The 16,832-nt window shown below is 36.6% G+C and overlaps 1 protein-coding gene across 7 annotated transcripts in view; it reads right to left on the reverse strand.

The window, feature by feature from the left end:
* Positions 1–16,832, reverse strand: part of AGO3 (argonaute RISC catalytic component 3) — a 133,844-nt gene that overhangs the window by 57,864 nt on the left and 59,148 nt on the right. The window contains exons 1-2 of one of the 7 annotated variants that reach the window (XM_064589467.1): positions 15,934–15,999; positions 14,558–14,640 (exon numbers count right to left, since the gene is read on the reverse strand). The exons of 4 other annotated variants lie outside the window; for them this stretch is intronic. The gene's annotated coding sequence lies outside the window, so the exon portion shown is untranslated. Of the gene's footprint in view, positions 1–14,552; positions 15,895–15,933; positions 16,000–16,832 lie in introns of those variants that run through there. 2 more of the 7 variants (XM_064589468.1, XM_045898095.3) reach the window with 2 other exon arrangements.

Consider the following 16,832-nt stretch of genomic DNA (forward strand, 5'->3'; position numbering starts at 1 on the left):
AAACCCAATAAAATCTACAGATTTTAGAGAATTAGAGAATTAATGAGAGTTCAGCAAGGTTGCTAGACTTAAGATCAATATATGAAAATAAGTTACATTCTTGTATATATTGGCAATCAACTTAAAATGTAATTCAAAAAAATACAAGTTAAAATTACAACAAAAAACAGTAGGACTTGGGATGAAATCCAAACAAAATATGTATAAGACCTAGAGAAGTAATAGGTATCTTTTTTGGGTGGGTGGAGAGAAGTAATAGGTACCTTTACTATTGGAAAATATTACAGAAGATTTAAAAAATGGAGTAATATACCCTATTCATGTAAGTTATTCCCAAATTAATCTGCAAATTCAAAGCAATTTCAATCAAAATACTGACCGGATATAACCCCCTTGACCTCTGGAAATTAAGAAGCACATCCTAAAATTAACACAAAAAAGCAACGAAACAAGAATAGCCAAGACAGTTTTAAAGACTAACGTCTGTCCTATCATTCATCAGGATTTATTATAATCCTATTCAAGTCAAGAGACTGTGAGGATACACAGACCAGCAGAACAGACTTGAAAGCCTTCCTCACACTATATACAAATTCCTATTCAGAGAACTAAATATGAAAAGAAAAATAAGCATTTAGAAGAAAATATAGAATATCTTTATGATCTTGGAGGTAAGGGAGAATTTCTTAAACAAGATACAAAAACTACAAACCACTGAAACTATAAAAATTTTTAAAAATATATAAACTATAAAAAACTATAATTAAAAAAAACTATGAAAGAAAACTGTAAGAAAGAAACCCACAGGGGCGCCTGGGTGGCTCAGTTGGTTAAGCGACTGCCTTCGGCTCAGGTCATGATCCTGGAGTCCCTGGATGGAGTCCCTGGATCGAGTCCCGCATCGGGCTCCCTGCTCGGCGGGGAGTCTGCTTCTCCCTCTGACCCTCCCCCCTCTCATGTGCTCTCTCTCATTCTCTCTCTCTCGAATAAAAAAAAAAAACAAAACAAAAAACCCACAAAGCAAAACAAACAAAAAACAACCAAACCCCAGGCTATAGACTGGTAGAGAACATGTGTAATACCTGTAACAAATACTTTCAAGAATATGTAATGAGTTCCTAAAATCAAGATAAAACAATTAAGTGGCAAATGACATCAGCTGGCATTTCATAAAACAGAAACCTAAATGTCAAAACACATAAATCTTCCTGAATTATCTTATGTGTAATTAAGGAGATACACATAACAATACTGACCTATCATTTTACACCATTCAAGATGGGCAAAGAATTTCAAGACCTAGAACACAAACTGACAAGCCAATGGAAAAATGAAAGCTCTTGTACAAACTGCAGGGATATAAACTGATACAGTTAGGAGAGAAAACAGTAACATATAATAAATTTGAAGATATGCTTAATTTTTAATCCATCAGTTCCACTATATTGAAATACACTCTAGAGAAATTCTCTATCTGCAAAAGGAGGCATGAGTAAGAATGCTTATTGTAGATTGTTTTTAATAGTAAAAAGAATGGAAACAACCAAAACATCCATTAGTAGAATGGATAAATTTGGAGTATATGCATATAATTAAAATTGACTAGGCAGCTGTTAGAATTCAGATAAATAAAATTGAGAAATAAAATACAGATACTATTGAGAGGACTTTGGTAGAAAAGGAGGTATTATCTACTATTTAGACTGCCAGTATCTAAATATACATAATCTACAACTAAGGAAAAAGAAATTCACAAAAAGAGACTATGTCTAGAATACCAGTGGGATAGACTTTCATCAACACAGATCTCTGAATTCATTAAGGTCATTTAAATTTCATTAAGGTTTTATTTTTATTTTTTAAAGATTTTATTTATTTGACAGAGAGAGACACAGCGAGAGAGGGAACACAAGCAGGGGGAGTGGGAAAGGGAGAAGCAGGCTTCCCGCCAAGCAGGGAGCCCGATGGAGGGCTTGATGCCAGGACCCTGGGATCATGACCTGAGCCGAAGGCAGATGCTAAATGACTGAGCCACCCAGGCGCCCCTCATTAAGGTTTTATAATACACTCTATAACTCTTCTGTATCTTTTAATAGATTAATAAATGATAGAAATTTTTGTTGTTGGAAATGCATCCTGTAATTTCTCGTTTGTTGCACTTTTTTTTTTTTTTAACTAAGTTCATTTTCTTCTTTTCATGGGTAGCAGTGTTAGAATAATAAAAAAGGACAGGCTTTAAAATAAAATAGACATAGATTTTGATTCTATATCTAACACTTACTAATTATGATTTCCCTGAATTTCTATTTGTTCATCTGTAAAATTAAAAGAATACCTACTACTCACAGCATTAGGGTAGAGATTCCATGCAAAGTATCTATTTGTAGCCTAGGAGCTCAATAGAGCTTCCGTTCTTATTTTTGAACTGTCTACTCATGTCATTTGTTCACTGATCGACTGGTCTTAATTCTAGGCAGAATCATTTTGTTAATACAAACTAACTCCTTGAAGAGGTTTTATGGGAGAACTTTTCTTGAAGAAGGGATTAGAATTCTTAAGTTTGTGTTTTACTGTTTCAAAAGACATGGCAGAAAATAACAGATAAGAAAAAGAAAGTAATAAATATTTGCCATATTTAAAATAACTAGGACTACCAAATGAGACCAAGGACAAATGAATAGTAGAGCAGTAAACAACACTGGAGCTGGTAAAAAGATAATCATAATTATTTTTTATTATTTATTTTTTAATTTTATTATTATTTTTTATTTGAGAGAGACAGAATGAGAGAGAGCACATGACAGAGGGGAGGGTCAGAGGGAGAAGCAGACTTCCTGCCGAGCAGGGAGCCCGATGCGGGACTCGATCCAGGGACTCCAGGATCATGACCTGAGCCGAAGGCAGTCGCTTAACCAACTGAGCCACCCAGGCGCCCCCAAAAATATTTTTAATGTACACCTACTACCTCCTGAGAGGTTACATGGTATGGATGTTATCTGCCTCAATTTTATAGGCTTACTCCCATGGCTCTGAAAGTATGAGAACACAATTTAAGACTACTCATTACACAATGCTTTTTTATGGTTATAATTAGTGAGCACTTAAGACACCATGTTAAACATCCTTGCATTTCCTATTATCACCTAGCAAAATATTATTAACATAGTACTCAGGAGATATTGATAGATTAAAGAATTGTTTTTTCTTTTTTTAATGTAAAATATCACATATTTAGTATATAAAATATAAATGTGTCACTTAAATTTTTATACAGTAAATATCTACAAAACCAACACTGGATCAACAACTAAATATTGCCCGTATCTTAGAAACCTCTTCCCTAGCCCCTTTCCAATTCTAACTTCCCCTCTTCTTCAAAGGTAACCAAAGTCCTGACTTTCATGATAATCACTTCCTTTTCTTTAAATTTACAACTTAAGTACAGATTCCTAAATAGTTTAGTTTTCCTAGTTCTTGAATTTTGTGTAACTAGAAATACAAAGCATGTAATCTTTTGAGTCTGTTGCTATGGATTGTCTCTAGCTCATCTATATTAAATGTAAACAGTTTCTTCATTTTCACTTCTCTAACACTCTGGTAAAGAAATAAAGTTTACTGGGGTGCCTGGATGGCTCAGTCAGTTGAGTGTCCTACTCTGGATTTTGGCTCAGGTCATGATCTCAAGGTTTTGAGACTGAGCCCCAGCTCAGGCTCTGTGCTGCACATGGAGCCTGCTTGGGATTCTCTTTCCCTCTCCTCCAACCCTCTTTTAAAAAAATAAAAAATAAAAAAAAATATATATATAGTAGTAAACTATACATAGTTTACTTATGTATGGACATTTGTGTTGGTACTTTCCTTTGGTTACTAGAATGTTATGAACATTCCTATAGTTAGTCTTTTTTGATGCACATACAGATACAAATTTCTCTAGTAGAAAAGGCTCCATCTAAAAGTAAAATTGCTGAGTCATGAAGGATATGTATATCTAATTTTCCTAGATAATGCCAAACTCTTCAAAGTGGTTTTAACAACTGACCCTCTGATAAGCAATGTATGCCATTTTTTTGCTAAATTCTAACCATTGGTACAGCCAGACATGAATTTTAGCCTTTCTGGTGGGTTATGTAGGGATACCTTCCTTTTAAAAAAGGATTTTCAGCCTTACATATAATAAAATGCGCTTTAAGTGTAAAGTTCAATGATTTTGACCAATGTATACATTTATGCTATTACCACCCCAATCAAGAAAGAACCTTTCCATCAGCCCAGAAAGTACTCTCCTGCCTCTACGTAATCAGTTCCTTTCGTATCTGCCCCAGGCAGACACACATCAGATTCCTTTCATAATAGATTAACTGGATCCAAAATTCTACATAAATGGAATTATACTATATATATCATTTTGAGTTTGGCTTCTTTTGCCCATTTTAATTAGTTGAGATTCATACTGTTGTATAAATCAGTAGTTCTCTTTTTAAAAAGTAGGCTCCATGTCCAGGATGGAGCCCATTGCGGGGCTTGAACTCACGACCCTGAGATCAAGACTTGAGCTGAGATCAAGAATCAGATGCTTAACTGACTGAGCCACCCAGGTGCCCCAGTAGTTAGTTCTTTCTAATTGCTGGGTAGTATTTCATTGCACGAGCAGATCACAATTTCTTTCTCCATTCTCTTGTTTTTAGATATTAGGGTTGTTTCCAGTTTCTAGTTATTATGAACAAGCAAACATACATACACAAATCTTTGTATGACTTTTTCATTTGTCTTGGGGGAAAGGCCTAGGAATAAAACTTGTGGGTCATAAGACAAGAGCATGTTTAACTTTAAAAGACTGTGCCAAAATCTTTTTCCAAGTGGTTGTACAATTTACACTCCTACCATTTCCAGTTGCTCCACATCTTTGCCAATATTGGTATTGCCAGTCTTTTTAATTTAGCCCATGTAGTGGGTGTAAAGTGAGATCTCATTGTGGGTATTTGCATTTCTCAGATGAGCAATGATGTTTAGTATCTTCTAAGTGCTTATTTACCATTCACATACATCTTTTGTGAAGTGTCAGCCTCTGACCACTTTTTAAATTGTCTGGCACAAGTTTTTCATATATTCTGGACACAAATATTTTATTATTTTTATTTATGTATTTATTTATTTATTTATTTGACAGAGAGACAGAGCACAAGCAGGGGAGCAGCAAGAGGGAGAGGGAGAAGCAGACTCCCCGCCAAACAGGGAGCCCGATGTGGGGCTCGATCCCAGAACCCTGGGATCATGACCTGAACTGAAGGTAGACACTTAACCAACTGAGCCACGCAGGTGCCCCAAATCTTTTGTTTAGCTATATGTTTTGCAGATGTTTTCTCCCAGTAGTTGCTTAAATGTTCTGAAGAGGGGGTTTTCACGCAGGTTTCCAATATATCAAGAAATCTTTTATTCCAAGGACATGAATATTTTTCCTGTTTTCTTAGAAATTTCCCAGTTTTAGCTTTGTTTGGCCTGTGATATACCTAGAATTAATTCCTGAGTATGGTGTCAAGTAGGGGTTATGTTTATTCTTTTATACACATATCCACTTGTTTTTGCATCATTTATTAAGACTATCCTTCCCTCACTGAATTATATTGTCCCCTCTGTCAAATATCAGTCAACCACAAGAGTGGGCCTACTTCTCTATCTATTCTAATCGCTTCTCAGCCTGTGATGATCTAAGATCAAGTATCTTAGGAAAAAAAAAACCATCGGGGCGCCTGGGTGGCTCAGTCGTTAAGCGTCTGCCTTCGGCTCAGGTCATGATCCCGGAGTCCTGGGATCGAGCCCCGCATCGGGCTCCCTGCTCGGCGGGAAGCCTGCTTCTCCCTCTCCCACTCCCCCTGCTTGTGTTCCCTCTCTCGCTGTCTCTCTCTGTCAAATAAATAAAATCTTTAAAAAAAAGAAAAAGAAAAAAAACCCCATCAAGTATCTGTAGTTATTCTGTAACTCGATTTACATGTCTACCTTCACCTCATCAGTTTTGATTACTATAGCTTTACAGCATATCTTTAATACCAGGTAGTATATATCTTCCCACTTTGTGCTTCTTCAGAATGTTTTTGGCTATTCTAGGTTCTTTGTATTTCTATATAAATCTTACGAAGACTCAGATTGTCAACTTCTATTTTTAAAAAAATCTGATGAAATTTCCATTGGGACTGTGTTGAGTCTATAGATTAATGTGGGGAGAATGGACATCTTTCTTTTTTTTTTAAGATTTATTCATCTATTCTTTTTTTTTTTTTTTAAAGATTTTATTTATTTATTCATTAGAGACAGAGAGAGGCAGAGGGAGAAGCAGGCTCCCAAGGAGCAGGGAGCCCGATGCGGGGCTCGATCCCAGGACCCTGAGATCATGACCTGAGCCGAAGGCAGATGCTTAACCATCTGAGCCACCCAGGCGCCCTATTCATCTATTCTAAGGGGGGAGAGAGAGAGAGAGAGGGAGGGAGAGAGGGAGAGAGGGAGAGAGGGAGGGAGAACTCGTGTGTGAGCGGGGGAGGGGAGGGAGAGGAAAAGGGAGAGAAATCGTCAAGCAGACTCCCTGCGGAGTGCAAAGTCCAAGGCAGGGTTTGATCCCAGGACCCAGAGATGATGACCCCAGAGGAAACCAAGAGCTGGACGCTCAATTGACTGACCCACCCAGGAGCCCCATGGGAAGAATGGGACATCTTAACAATTTGAGTGTTCTGGTCCAAGAACATGGTTATCTTCCTTGTCTTTCTCAGGAATGCTAAATTTAGCTTTCAGTATAGAAGCCTTGCACATCTTTCTTTAGATCTATTCCTAAATATTACATTTTTTGGTATTATTATAAATGGTATTTTTATTTTTCTAATTGTTGAATGCTAGTATTATTTCTTGTTATACTGCTTGTATTGATTTTTGTACATGCTATTTGTATCCTTCCTAAATTCATCTATTAATTCTAGCAGAGTTTTTGGGGGGTAGGTTCATTAGGATTTTTATGTAGAGAATTAGGTCTTCTGCAAACAGGGATAGTTTTATTTCTTCCTTTACAATATTATGTCTTTATTTTTCTTGCCTCACTGCATTAGTTTGGACCTTTAGCACAATATTGAATCAGTAGTGAAAAGCAAGTATCCTTGCCTTGTTCTTCATCTTAAGAGCAAAAGCATTCCATTGTTTTAACTTTTATGATGCTGGTTATGTTTTTCTAGATGCTTTTATCAAATTGAAGAAGTTTCCTTTTATTGCTAGTTTACTGTAAATTTTTATCATGAGAATATTAAAATGTGTCAAATGATTTTTCTGTCTATTGAGAGGATTATATTGTTTTTGTCATGTCAGTATCACAGGTATACTAGCCTCATAAAATGAGTTGGAAAGTCTTTCCTCCTCTATTTCCTGACTTTGTGGAAGATTGGTACTATTTTTTCCTTAAATGTTAGATAAAATTCACCAGTTAAATCGCTGGAGTTTTCAAGGGATTATGAACTTAATAGATACAGAGCTCTTCAGATTACTCTTCCAAATCAATTTCTGTAAAGTTCTGTTTAAGTTATCAAATTGACTGGTATAAAGTTCATAACATTTCGTTATTAATCTTTCAGTTCTGAAAGATCTTTAGTGATACCCTTTCTTTCATTCCTCATACTAGTAATCTGTTTTTTCTATTTTTCTTGATTAGTCTTTTTTTTTTAAGATTTTATTTATTTATTTGATAGAGACAGTGAGAGAGGGAACACAAGCAGGGGGAGTGGGAGAGGGAGAAGCAGGCTTTCTGCTGAGCAGGGAACCCGACTTGGGGCTCGATCCCAGGACCCTGGGACCATGACCTGAGCCAAAGGCAGACCCTTAATGACTGAGCCACCCAGGTGCCCCTTTTCTTGATTAGCCTTGCTAGGATTTTATTAATTTTATCAAAAGAACCAACTTTGGGCTTCATGCATTTTCTGCACTGTTTTCTATTTAATTAATTTTTGTTCTGATCTTTATTATTTCTTACCTTCTACTTGGATTTTTTTTTTTATAAGATTTTATTTATTAGAGAGAGAGAGCAAGAGCGAGAGAAAGTGCAAGCACAAGCAGGGGGAGCAGCAGAGGGAGAGAGAGAAGCAGGCTCTCCGCTGAGCAGAGAGCCCGATGCTGGGCTCGGTCCCAGGACCCCAGGATCATGACCTGAACCACCCATGCGCCCCTGATTTGTTCTTTAGCTTCAGACAGAAACTTTGTGTGATACCCAGCCTCCGAGATGTCCCTAGTAAGTCTTGCCTTGTGGGATTCACACCTTTGTGTAAGTCTTTCCCTACACTGAATATAACTATCTGTGTAACTAACAGGATATTATGAAAATGGTAGAATGTAACTTTCACTGCTAGGCCTTAAAGTCATTATAGCTTCTACCTTGCTCTATCATGGATTACTTGCTCCAGAGAAAGACACCCACAATATTGTGAGGACACTTAACCAAACTAGAGAGAGATCCATGTGGCAAGAAACTACGCCTTTATCACAAATTTGTTATCAACTGAGTTTTATAAATGTTAAACAAGACTTAAATCATCCACGTAAACATTTATTAAGTACCTACTGTATCACGGACTCCCTTATGGGTTGAAATTCAGAGATGACCCAGACAAAGCCTCTGCCCTTTAAGAACAGATTCTGGGTTAAGATAGCAGATTAACAACAAGCAGTTCATTTCATTCCTTCCCCAATCCCCAAACTCTACTATAACTATGGTGAGGAATTTTAAAATAAAGATAATCTTAGAAGGAGTGGAGAACTGAAAACAGGAAATCCATCAACATTTTAGAAGATGAAAAACGAGTGGACAGGTTGTAACTGACCAAGAATGAAATCCCAAGGCAGCTATGTTGGGAAAGATAAGAACCAACTGTATTTACACTATAAAATCTTCAAAAGACATGAGCAGCGGCAGCACTAAGTACCTCTGAACTGGTGACAGAATGGGTGAAGTGCAGAAAAATAAAGAGGAAAGCTCTTTGAGAAGCAGGTAGAGTCCTAGATCCCTTGTCTAGGTCCACATTGCTGAACAACTGCCCCTGTGTCCTCCCTGCATAAATCTGGAGACTTATTCTCTGGAAAAATTAAGGGAAGGCTCTTTGGAGGGAGCACGTCAGGCACAGTTGCAGGCACAGGACTGTACCAAAAACAAGGGATTAAATGACTATAAACATTAAATGCTGAATGTAGACATTCTCCCAACCAGAATGTCCAACTTGGCTTCCAGAATGTAGACAATGAGACTGTTACCCTTGAGGCAGAAGCTCAGGACTCATCTTTGAGTAACTTGATCAGCCAAGGAAAGAGAATTGAGGATACAAATGTAGGTCCCCTAACATCAGCCCAGTGAAATCACCCTATGATGAAGCTCAGTCAAAAGGCCCCACTGATGCATTCAGAGCGTCTAGTCAGTGTTTTAGACTTCCAGTGAATCATGAGTAGATAATCAAGGATAGTGTGTATCTGAGGAAAGCCTCCAACATGGAAGCCAGAGATCAAAACAAAAGGAGTCTGGAGGAAGCATAAATATGTGCAGAAAAAAGAAAACTCCAAAAAAATTATTCTCTGTGAGCTAAGAGAGAATACTGCAATTGTGAAACAAGAAGAGTATGGTACAACAACATTCAGGAAATAAAAAAGAACTACTAGAAAAGAACAACATAATAGCAGAAGTGAAAAAGTGAATAAAAGGTTAAAAGATGAAGTTGAGGAAATTTTCCAGAAGGTAAAGCAAAATAAATGAAACAAAAAGACAATGGATACATACCTAAAATGGGTAAATTTTATGGTATGTACAAAAAAAATCTCACTAAAACTATTTTAAAAATGCAGCACTGCTTTCAAATTTTTGAAGGAAAATTATTTCCAACATAGAAACCCAGCTAAACTATCATTTGTTTTCCAGTGTGTAAGGTGTCACAATATTTGCCTCTTGTATACCCTTTTCTCATGAAACTTTTGAACAGTAAGAAAAGGAAGGAGGGGTGGAGAAGAAAAAGGATATAGGAAACAGAAGATGAATAAAGGAAAAAGACAAAATTCTCCAGAGGGATAGTGATGTGAGATTCTAAGAGGACAGCTGTGTACCAGATATGAAGGGTATACTCAATGAGCTGAAACAGTGTGAATCAAGAAACAGACTGGATGAAGACTCACTGAGATTTCTGCTGCCATTATTCTGTTTTTATAATATGAGGATAGTCTGGGTAAGCTTGAGACAGATATATTTACTTTGCCTGGCTAGACCATATGTTGATAAAGTTCTTGTCCTGCTGCCTGAAATCAGACTCTCATTACAACCTCAAGAAACGTTCTGCTTTGATCTGCTGCTGAGAGAACTAATTTGAATATTATAAATTATTTCTTAGTCTTAGAATCTTATACCCAAACTCAAGACAAATATATGAAGCAAGCAACACTAATATTGTGATTAATAAATTACTTACTAGAAATCCGTTTTCCTTGCAAAGGAAGCATATTCAGGGTGAACTTTTGACTCTTAAGCAGAATAAATTACAATTACTAAATTCTACAACAATTTATATATTCCATTTTCTTCTAAGAGCAAAATAGATAGGGAATGTTTTACAGAAGGTTATTCTTACTAAAAAAGCAAAGTAAGGAAATAAAAATAACATAACGTTTCTCGTCCTGGGTTTGAGATCTGTCTGCTAGGAATCTTGCTTCTTAAGGGATGCAGTATAGAGTTGTGAATATTAAGGACATAACTTTGGCGTCAGAAGTTGACCTCTACCATTTAAAAGTAAACTACGTGACCTTGAGCCTTAAATATAAGCTATGGTTTTATTCAAATATAGGTTTAATAGGTTATACTACATTGTTAAAATCAAAAGCAAATGGACATCAGCCTTGAAAATTCCCTGAGCAGACAAAACCAGTGTAGTCATACAAACAAAGCTTAATATAGCTTATCTTGCAAGACTAACCTGACCTGGGTCATTTCTTGCTCATGCCTCTGAAAAGCATAAGCAAAACTTAAATTGTAAAAAAACAAAACAAAAATAAAAACAAAAAACTTAAATTGTTTCCCAAGGTTGATATAAGATAACCACTGACCAACTCCCTATCATTTAAGAAAATTCTAATTTTGGGGTGCCTGGGTGGCTGTTGTTAAGCATCTGCCTTCGGCTCAGGTCATAATCCCAGCGTCCTGGGATCAAGCCCCCCGCATCAGGCTCCCTGCTCAGTGGGAAGCCTGCTTCTCCCTCTCCCGCTCCCCCTGCTTGTGTTCCCTCTCTCGCTGTGTCTCTGTCAAAATAAAATAGAATCTTAATAAAAAAAAAAAAAAAGAAAATTCTACTTTTATAACCAATCACTGAAGAATAAACAATTACTGCTTTCTCTCTATATAAACTGCTTTATAGCAATATGTTCCTGAGTCTCATTCCAAGTTTTGGCTTGAATGCTCCCAGTCTGCAAACTGTTTTTGGTGGGTGTATAATAAACTTTTATTAATTATTACTTTGGTAATTCATTGTTTTTACTTCTGTTATTTCTGAACTTTTCACAAACATATAGATTATTTAACATAAATATTAAATAAAAAATATGTGACGTTTAGAAAGAGAAAGTCAATTTAGAGAGAGAAAGCTTATAGAGATTTTTTCCTCTCTAAACTCATACAACTGTGGTAGAGTTTATATGAGATAATTAATGTAAAATGCTTAGCATTCTATCTGGTATATAATGAGTGGTAAATAAAAGTATCTTAAGGGAAATACAACTAATAAATACCACACATTCACTGTGATGGTTTTAAAAATGCAGGAATTACAATAATAAAATGCAAGCTGAAAATGGGTTTGGCTTAAATGCAGGTTAAATCAAAAATATATTCTACATATCATTGAATCTAAGACACCAGTGATGGTAAAGTACATCAATATTTTATGTATTCTAAAAAAGAAACTTGCCAGTTAAACTGTGACAAACCATCGACTGTAAGACATCTCCCAATTTCAGAGATGATGAAATGTGAAGAAAAAATATTTCTGAGTCTTAGATTAGCAAAATTACAGTAAGTCTAATTACATAGTTGAGAGAATATTAAATACCACAAAAACAATCATTCTGAAGACAAGAGTAAGTCACATAATTAGAATTAAATTGCTCTCTCTAAGAGTACTCTTCACTCTTCCATTCTTACTTCCACTACCAATTTCACCTAGAGGGAATCTTTCATTTTCTCAGAGAAATGTTCCACAAACCCTGAAACTAGAATGGATCCCTGTTATATGCAATTCCCATTGTACTCAGCACTTCTCCTTCATAATACTTATATTACTCAATACTAGGCTTTTCCAGTAGATTTCAAGTTCAACAAGGGCTGTTTTGTTCAGTGCAATTTAGCAAGCACAAGGGATGCAAAATCAAATCACACAGGAAAAAAAAAAAGAAACATGCGCAAGTCAGGTGGTCAGTGCAATATTTTCACTCGTTATTTTTCACAGCAGCACTAAATTTTACTGGCAATTAAGAAGTAAATCTGGGAGCCAGGGTGGCTTAGTTGGTTAAGCATCTGCCTTCTGCTCAGGTCATAATCCCAAGGTCCTAGGATCGGGTCCCTGCTCAGCGGTGAGTCTGCTTCTCCCCCTCCTTCCCACTCGTGCTCTATTTCTGTCTCTCTCAAATAAATAAATAAAATATAAAAAAAAACTTTTAATTTTTACAAATCTGATGGGTGTGAAATGGAACTTTTTTATTTCATTTGCATTTTCCTGATTACTAATGAATTTGAGAATCTGATTTTCACGTTTATTGGTCATCTGGGTTTCCTCTTTTCTGAACTACCTGTTTTTTTTTTTTCTTTTTTTAAAAGATTTTATTTATTTATTTGACAGAGAGAGACACAGCGAGAGAGGGAACACAAGCAGGGGGAGTGGGAGAGGCAGAAGCAGACTTCCTGCCGAGCAGGGAGCCCGATGCGGGGCTTGATCCCAGGACCCTGGGATCATGACCTGAGCCAAAGGCAGATGCTTAAAAACTGAGCCACCCAGGCGCCCCTGAACTACCTGTTTTTCTTTTTCTTTTTTTTTTTTAATTTATTTATTTGACAGAGAGAGACACAGCGAGAGAGGGAACACAAGCAGGAGGAGTGGGAGAGGGAGAAGCAAGCTTCCCGCTGAGCAGGGAGCCCGATGCGGGGCTCGATCCCAGGACCCTGGGATCATGACCTGAGCCGAAGGCAGACGCTTAACGACTGAGCCACCCAGGCGCCCTGAACTACCTGTTTTTCTATTGATATGTCCTTATATTTTGTAAAGCTCTTGGTTATATGTATTGCAAATATTCTCCTAGCATTTTAACTTTGTTTATGATTATCTTTATAACATACAAGTTTTAAATTTTGATGAAGCCAAGTTTATCAGTATTATCTTTTATGATTTATACATTTTATATTTTGTCCAACATTAGAGATATTCTCTCATATTTTTCTAAAAGAATTCCAAAGTTTTGCATTACGCATTTAGGATTAAAATACACCTAGAAATAGATTTTGGATGTGATGTGGGATGCGTTTATTTTTTTCATGCAGTCAACTGTATAAACGCCATTTATTAAATATTCTCTTTCTTCAATGATATGAAATGCTGCCTGACATTTTACAAAGTTCCCATATACACATGTGGCTTATTTCTAGGCTCTGTATTCTGCTTCACTGATCTGTCTGTCCCTGCACTTAAAGCAGTGTGGAATAATAATTGTTATAGTTTTAAAATGAAGAGGGCAATTCCTCCTTCTTTATTCTTCTTTAAAATTATATTGGCTTTTCTTGGTCTTTTTTTTCCCATATAAACCTTAATACTGGGGTGCCTTGGTGGCTCAGTCGTTAAGCATCTGCCTTCGGCTCAGGTCATGATCCCAGGGTCCTGGGATCGAGCCCCGCATTGGGCTCCCTGCTCCGCGGGAAGCCTGCTTCTCCCTCTCCCCTGCTTGTGTTCCCTCTCTCACTACCTCTCTCTGTCAAATAAATAAATAAATACATCTTAAAAAAAACAACAACAATATTTACTGATCAAGTTTCATGATATGCCCTACTGGGATTTTATTTAAAATTGCATTTACAGATTAATTTTGGGAAAACTGGTATCTTACCAAATTGAGTCTTCTCAGTTTCATTCATTTAGATTTTCTCTTTTGTCTTTCAATCAAGTTTTATTTTAGAGACCTCTCAAAAATCTCTTATTCCTGTGTACCTCCTTTTCAATCCAAACTCTTGATCTCATTGTATCACTCACTCCTCCAAATATTTTTCTAACTTTCCAGGATAATTTGGATGCTCCTCCTCTATGTTCTTGGTTTTATCTATTCATTCTTTGCTTGATATGACCAAGAATTGCGCTAAGCATGGAGGGTACCTACACTGGTGATTAAGATGGACAGTCCCTAGCTTTGTGGAGCTTTCATTCTAACAGGAGACAAAGAACAATAAACACTTATAATCCCGAGTGATTCACATGCTATATTACAGGGGGAGTACACTGTGCTATGGGAATACATAAAAGAAATACCTAACTGAGACTTGGGGGATGGCTGGATGTGGGAGGGGGAGAAGGGTTCAAATACTGCTTCTCAAGGAAGTAACATGTAGACTGAAACCTGTAAGAAGAACAGAAGTTAGCAAACACAAAATAACTAAAATATCATAGTCCTGACATCCTTGCTTTATTCTAGATTTTACTGGAAAAGTTCCCACTGCTTAACTGTGAAATCATCTACTTTTTGAATATATTGCCTCCCTTGGCTTCCCTGACACCATTTTTTGGCTCTCATACTGCCTGTGATAATCATTAACTGCTCACTGGTCTTCTTCCTTCCTTAAATGCTAGTATTCCCCATGGCTTTATCCTCCTCATTCCTGTTTTATTTAAATACTATTCCTAAAGAAGTTTTTCCATTTCTACAGTTTCAAATATGAACTTATATACTGAAGAGTTCCCAAACTTCTACTTCTAGCTCCCACCACTACAGATTTTCATATCTGCATTTCCAACTATATATTATAGTCTCTATCCATATGTCCCAGAAGATCTTCAAGCTTTGGACATATTAACATTTGATCTATTTATATATGGTATGTACTGACAACTAACCAGCAATAGCAATTCAATTGACAGAATTACCATTCACACCTGGTATGAATGAGTCACTATTCTGATTATATGTTGGTGAATATGCCCTTCTTGGAAGCTAGTTTATAATATAACACAGTCACTGAGCCTGAAGGGTTGGGAACATGAAGATTGTTTCAAAGAGTGAATAACTTTGCAGGCCAGGTATACTTTTGTTTTAATCCATCAACTTGGCTGGGCTACTAGTTGTTAGCTATTCAAACATTAATCTAGGTAATGCTGTGAAAGTGTTTTATGGATGTAATTAAAATCCATAACCAGTTGACTAAGTAAAGGAGATCATCCTGGATAATTTGGGTGGGCCTTGTTCAGTCAGTTGAAAGGCCTTAGAGCAGGGCTGGTTCTTCCCCAAGAGAGACAGAGGAGAACTTCCACCTATGAACAGCAGCTTCAGCCCATGCCCACGAGTCCCAGTCTGCGCTTCCTGACAGTCTATTCTACAGATTTCAGACTTGCCTCGCTAGCCCCTACAACTGTGTAAACCAAATCTCTCTCTCTCTCTCTCTCTCTAGATCTCCTACTGGTTCTGCTTCTGTGGTTGAACCTGACAAATATACCAGGTTTATAAGTTTATTTCCAAAAACAATTCCTTCAAAAACCTAGTAAACCTTCTGGTCTATTCATTTCCACTCAGGTCCATGTGCCAGTAACTATACCCAAAGTTTTTCTGGACATGGTTCTTAAACCTACTGTTTCAACTTATTCCTTATAATATGGTTCCTTTCTCTCCATCCCACATTAGACCATCACCATCTCTTACCTGAACTAGTGATTGAAAAAGCCTCCTAACTGGCTTCTGAGATTAGTTTTTTCTCCTCTATCTATTCTCCACACTGCTGCCAGAGGTCTCTTTCTGGAAAACAAATATGATCATGTCACTATCCTTCTTAAAAACTTTTCAAGTCTTCCTACCTGCAGAATAAATTTGTTTTCTATTTCATTAATTTCTGTTTTAATTTATTTCCTTCTATTTGCTTTGCATTTATTTTTTATTTTTATAACTTATTGAGATGAATACTTAGGTCATTGATGCTTTTCTTCTTTTCTAATAGACATTTAAAGTTTTAAATTCTCTCTAAGCATTGTTTTAGCTAACCATACCAGTTCTGATATGTATTATTTTCATTATCATTAAGTTCAAAATATTTAAAATTTTCTTTGCAATTTATATGACCAATGGGTTATTTAGAAATTATTTAATAATATCCAAAGCTAGACTTTAAATTCCAGTAAGAAAATAGCAATTTACTTCCAAATTTTCCCATTTTCCTTCTAGAACCCAATATAGAACAACAAAGAGAATGTCTTTAAAAAGAAAAGAAAACCCCTCTACATATCTGGTGAACCCAGGAGACAGTAAAAAACTGAAATACCAAATTATAAATGAATATGGCCCAAAGTACTTGGGACTGGTAGAACCTATACAAGGGAGAAGACAAGAAATATGAAAAGAGCCTAGAAAGGGAATAGCAAATTTTCACTCCCAGAAAGAGAGAGTCCTATCCTAACTGGGAACTGCAATATTTAGAACTGAGACTGACTGGGGGAATCTCAGAAGAAAGTAGAAAAATGAGGTATAGAAAGTGCCATGAGAATGAGTGGAGGGTGGTCTAGAAGTGACAGATCTCAGACACTAGTACTCCTTTAAAAGCAAGGCAT

This window comes from Mirounga angustirostris, unplaced genomic scaffold (assembly GCF_029215605.1).
Source record: "Mirounga angustirostris isolate CCGP_5_RB_7025 unplaced genomic scaffold, mMirAng1.0.hap1 SCAF_4, whole genome shotgun sequence".
NCBI lineage: Eukaryota > Metazoa > Chordata > Mammalia > Carnivora > Phocidae > Mirounga > Mirounga angustirostris.